The sequence below is a fragment of the Dermacentor andersoni genome, chromosome 2 (assembly GCF_023375885.2).
Source record: "Dermacentor andersoni chromosome 2, qqDerAnde1_hic_scaffold, whole genome shotgun sequence".
NCBI classification, from domain to species: Eukaryota; Metazoa; Arthropoda; class Arachnida; order Ixodida; family Ixodidae; genus Dermacentor; species Dermacentor andersoni.
This window is the reverse complement of record NC_092815.1, coordinates 201,848,910-201,854,909: the sequence shown is the minus strand read 5'-3', so window position 1 is coordinate 201,854,909 and position 6,000 is coordinate 201,848,910. Positions and strand designations below refer to the sequence as shown.

Here is a 6,000-nt window from a genome sequence, read left to right as displayed (position 1 = left end):
TAGAAACCACACGCCGGGGGCTCCTAGAGAATCTTGGGTCATGGTGGCGGAAAGGCGGAGCAAGCGCCGACCTGAACGAACCTCCAGGGAAACTCGAAGGTGTAGAGGGCCAAGGGATCGAGAGCAGCCTCTACCACTCGCGAGACAGCTGTGAAGCTTCGACGGTTTATTTTGCAGGTCGCGCGCTGAAGATGATGACGCTGCCCATGATGATGAATATATACAGATGAACAAGATGAAGGGGCAATATAATGCTCACAAACGTCATAATCCAGCACGAGGCTCGTCAGCAAGTACTAACTGACCGGGGTTGGCACTTCCTTTCAAGAGTGATTGATGACATTCCGAAGTCCTGCCCGAAGCAGCATAACTTGACTACGGCCAATTATGTACAGACGAATCGCTTTACAGAAGGCCTGAACCGAACACTTACTGACCCGTTGGCCATGTACGTACTTGCCTGGCGACCACCAATAGAGGGACGCTGCATTGCCCTTTGGGACATTTACGTACAACACGCCCAAGCATGAGACCACTGGTCATTCGCCGTTTATTCTCTTGTACGGTCGCAACCCTATATCACTCATTAACACCCTCGAGCCTTCATCTGTGTGCCCACCCACAGAATTTGATTGATAGACTATTTTCCGTGCCGATAATGCATTTCAAGTTGCTTCCGCTCGATTTTCAGTGTCCCAAATACATAAACAGTCCTGCTACAACAGCCACCACAGGACCGCTTACATTGTACATCGTTCGCTCGTACTGTTCTGGCCCCCAGCACGAGGTCGGGCTTTCCGAGAAACTGCTATTCCAGTACACAAGGCATATGGTGTGTACCGCCAAGTGACTGCAGTCACTTATGAAATTGTTTCACTGCTGCCTTCGGCATCATGTGCTAATCCTCGCACGGACATTGTACAGGTCCTTCGTTTCAATCCGTATCATGTCTCGGACACCCCTTAATACCTCGTGTTCTAGTTTTCACACGGCCCGCCGGGGTTGCTTAGTGGCTATGGTGTTGGGCTGCTAAGCACGAGGTTGCGGGATTGAATCCCGACCACGGCGGCCGCATTTCAATGGGGGCGAAATATGAGAACACCTGTGTATTTAGATTTAGGTGCACGTTAAAGATCCCCAGGTGGTCCAAATTTCCGGAGTCCCCCGCTACGGCAGGCCTCATAATGAGATCGGGGTTTTCGCGCGTCAAATCCCAAAATTTAATTTAATTTTTTTTTTAGTTTTTACAGGTAGTGTTCTGTTACCTGCACCCAGTCGCTGCTTTCGTCACCTGAGAGCAGTGTTATAAGCGCGTTGTCCTGCGGATATAGAAGATGCTGAGCTCCACAGCGGACAAAAGGAGGACGAAGTTTTTATCGTCCGCTATTGTTGTTGTTCTGTTACGTCGCTTTTAGCCTCGTTGTATGTACTGCAAACGAACTTCTTTATGACAGATCTCTCCGTAACAATATAATTGCTCTGTGGCACTCCTGGAATATGAAGGACATCGCCTAGTTCAAATAACTCTTGCTTTCATTTGTTTCAAGATGACCATTCACCCACGCAACAGAACACCACTGAGACGGTGACTAGTGAGTCCACGTTAACGCCGGCCTCACCAACAACGCCATCAACGACCACATGTAAGTTCACATGTCACGGAACTACTTACTTAATGTTACAAATCGTATATGTGTAATGGAATCAGGAAATTACCTTCCTTTCATTTAAGCAGTACGCAAAACGTCTGTGCAAAGTGCGCCGTCCTATAGCACAGTGGCACAAAAAAATGCCGCGTAGCGTTCTTAATTTTCATTTGAGGTCATGACAGTGATTAAGTATAGCTATGCTGGGAAGAGACATGATCAAATGTTCGATAGCAATTGTACGATGGCCTAAAGGAGAAACGGCTAAGCGTAGCGCCAACATTTAAAAAATTATAGTTTCTTTATCAAGGCCACTCCAATGTACGTGGCTCACGCTTTCGGAGCTGTTGAAAAATTTATGAGGTACGTAGCGTACATGCACCTTTGATATCTCGCGTGAAATCGTCTCTTTGAGGTGGTTCGACAGAAAAGTGTGTCATAGAAAATCATGAGAGCGTCATAGGCAATGGTAGCAAACATTACAACCTCGGATTCATGGTTGATTCACCCGGAATGCAGTAACGTAACTTTTTATGTAACTATCTGTTAGGATTTCAAAGTATATCTGCTCCTTAACCACTCAACATACAGTTTGATTCAAATAGCAAAAAGCCGATTGTTTTACTCTGCTCTGATGACTTATTTTGGTGTGCTGTCGCTTCTTGTGACCGCCACCTGCCGTTGTGGCTTAGCGGCTGTGGCATTGCGCTGTAAGCATGAAGTCGCGGGATGAAATTCCGGCCGCAGCAGCTGCATTTCGCTGGCGTACCAAAAACGCTCATGTACCATTCTGCAGGCGTACATTAACAATCACCAGCTGGGGAAACTTATTCCGGAGTCCCCCACTATGGCGTTCGTCATAATCAAATAGTGTGTCTTGTACGTAAAACCGCATAGTGTGCAATAGCACATTCAGAAGCATTCAGAAGCGCCTCTATACAAACCAATGCGCACGTCATTTCATTCCATCAGTCGGCGTTCTCTTTTAATATAAAAGGAGGCACAGGACTACAAAAGACCATGTACAAGGAATGCCGGCAAGTGTATTTCAACGGAAGCAAACAGCACGTTTGCATCATCGCGCTAAAAAAGCACCATAAAAACAAAGTCTATGCGAATGCCTACTGACTGGAGAAATATACTGCCTGTTTCACGTGCGATAATTTACATCTCGTGTAGCGTGATTTGAGTTTCTCCTGCGCAAAGAAGTTGATATTGTTTTTTGTCGCTGATTCTCTTGTTCATACGACGTCTTGCTTCCCGAATGAGGTTACATTATTGCATAATTAGCGCATAATTTCTGTGAGGTCCGTCATACTCTTTTATATTATCTTTGTCATTGTTTGATTCTTGTGAATGGGATACAACAGCTTATAAATAAATGAAGCTTCACTTTCTCTGACGCGGGCTATTCTAGGACACCCTCTGAGAAAATGTATGTTGAAAATTGTGTATTTTGTTACGCGTTGGTAACCTTACACACAATATGCTGCTCAGAAATTTCTTTGAACTGCCCTGCTCAGTCAGAGAATTGACATTTAGGCACGTCACTCGAATTAGTGTCGTATAACTTCGTTTCCTAAAGTGAAATGTCAATATATAAAAGCTTGTTAAAGAACTTAGACGGGAAAACTACTTGGTAGAATGTCTCGGGGTACGTACCTGCATTCACATTTTAATGCGTACGCATTCTTTAGAAAGCTCCTCAGCCCTGTCACGCGAAAAGTGTTATGTCTTGTATCTGCACAAGCAATTTTCGGAATTCAGATGTTTAATCGTTATTATAGTGTTCATGTAGATCCTTCGCAGCTTTTTATCAATAATCACTAAGGAATAATGTAAAGAAAAAAATAAAATAAGAGAAGAGTACCCATAGAGGTATATAGGGCTCCTTAGAAAATGCATGGGGAAGGTTATGTAGGGGTAGCTAGGCCAACTGAAATTTGGGGGTCGGTCAACGTGAAATTCGGGGTTGGGTCTACTCGCAATTTGGAGGTGGACCAAATGAAATTTGGGTTTCGGCCAACTTGATATTTGCATGTGGGTCAACCTAATCTTACAGGTGGGTCAACTTGAAGTTTGAGGGTAGGTGAGGGTGGCCCAACAGATATTTGGGGGTGGGCTAACATCAATTTCGGATTGGGCCTACTTGAAATTTGGGGTCGGTACAACTGAAATCTGGGGTTGGGTCAACTTGCAATTTGGCAGTGGACCTACTTAAACTCGGAGATGGGCCCAGTTGAAATCTGGGAGTGGGCCAACTTAAATTGGGGGGTGGGCTGACTGAAATTTGAAGGTAGGCCAACTTGAGATTTTGGGGTGGCGAAATGTCCAAGGGAACGCTGCTGAGCGTCCTTCGAGTTATGAACTCGCCGCTGGCAAGCGAGTGCGTTGAGAGGCTTGGCACGTTTTCACTTACCGAGGCACATCCAGAATGCACATCATGATGTAGTCCCGGTTACCAGAGCGGTAGCGGCTTCGGACTACACGAGACATCGGCTACGGCGCCTGCTCACCTCCATTCACCCGGACCCCCGAGTGGCTAGTGGCAGGGCCCCCAAGCCGCTTCCAGAGAACGGCCTCTCCAGAAGAGACCGTTCCACACTCCTGCTCTTGTGGACTGGCTGGACCTGGACTGCGGCCCGGCTGTACGCCAAGGGCCGCGCCACGTCACCTGCCTGCAAGAGGGGCGGGGACCCCGAGACTCTGGAGCACCTTCTCTGTACCTGCCCATTCTTGGCGTAGGAACGCTCCACAGTGATCAACACCTACAGACGCCACGGTCTTCCAGCGACCACAGAGACTGACCTGCTGTTCCCGATGTGTCCACAGCTCCCTGCGCTGCGAAGCCTGCTGGAATTTATAAGTTCCACGGGAATAGACACCCTATAAGCACCCGCTACAACGCTGGCAACTTTACTGAGTGCCACCTGTCGCGCATAGTGGAGTCTATTAGGCCACAGCCTCCCTCTTTCTCTATCTTTCACTTCCCACTCCCTCTCCCCTGACGACGCTTCGCCGTGCTCCCTCACGGGTTGCAGAATCAAGCGTCCTTCCTTTCTTTAGATCACTAGATCACTAGAGATCCAGAATACATGCGAGAGCTTGCCTGGTTAAGGAACGCGAGCATGACACAGGCTTGCGATAGCGACCGCGAGGGTGAAACGGCAAAACGACGACGCACTCTCCCCTCACGCAACGCCTGACGTGCTACTGCGGCCCAGCTGGTGTTTCCTTTCGACCGCTCTACACCGTCGGGGCTCGCTCGTGCTCGGCGTTCCGGCTCTATTGGTACGGTTGAATTGAAGGGGCCGGATCCAGCGAGAAAATCTGACAATTGTATACTAACGGCAAATCATTCTTTGTCACCGGAAAAGCCATGGGTAGGCGCGTATAAGCTAGGAAAACCAAGTAAGCAAAACTAAGCAAAAACGAAGTCACAGCCGAGCCAAAGAACGATTAGGCGTTAGTAGACAATTTTCAGAATTGCTGTAGCTTTTTTCCCAAACTTATAAACGTTTTGAGTTGCGCGTGGTCTCACAAGTTGGAGGTGACTCGTCAGAAAAGTAAAAACGGCGCATTTGAGTTGTCTGAGCTAGAAACCGCGCACTCTTTCATCCCGGACGTGATGCTGGAACTTGTCGCACATTCGAAAGTTCGTTTCAGAGCGTTCAGGCAGAACTACACAGGAATCATAAAACAGAATTTAAACTAACTGACGCAATGAGAAGGCTCTCCCAGCAGCATTTCGGCTACATGAAGCCCATTCGAATCCGGCTATGCCGTCAGTAGCGCTTACACGCTACCCATATAGCACTTTTAAATTAGTCGCAGAGTGGTATAACTTTATTCACGCATGCGCGTAGGTGTCGAGAAAACAGGCCTTTAAAACCAGAAAACGACAAAAAAAGAGACCGAAGCTTCTCACTACTAGCGGGTCTGTCGCATTCAATATTGCGCTGGATTTGCCTCATTATTTATCGAGAAAACTGTGGTCCTCTCGCGCTTCAAACAGTAATGAGTTTCGAATAAACTGAGTCGGAAGTCTATGCTGTTTGCTTTTTCGTTTCTTTCCTTGTTCGTGTGTGTGTGCGTTGAGTGCGTCGCGAAGGTCGTAAGAATGAGTTCATGCCTATAATTCAACTGTCATTTTTAGGTGATAGATTTGCAGCAAACTGTGAATATTTACAGACCGCTGGACCAGGGAAAAAGCCAAATATCTCCTCAGTTTCGAAACACAGCCTCTTGTTCTGTTCACAACCCGCGCTGTTTTCAGGCTTTACTAGTCTGCACACAGCGGGCAACTACCAATTTGAAAAAATAATTATGATTTCACTGGCTCCGAAACTTATAG

At 47.1% G+C, this 6,000-nt stretch overlaps 1 long non-coding RNA gene across 1 annotated transcript in view; it reads left to right on the top strand.

Moving 5' to 3' along the window:
- The first annotated feature begins 1,555 nt into the window (after window positions 1-1,555).
- Window positions 1,556-6,000, top strand: part of LOC129387366 (uncharacterized) — a 54,616-nt gene continuing 50,171 nt past the window's right edge. The window contains exon 1 of the long non-coding RNA XR_008614615.1: window positions 1,556-1,643. This is a non-coding gene — a long non-coding RNA (uncharacterized lncRNA). The remainder of the gene's footprint in view (window positions 1,644-6,000) is intronic.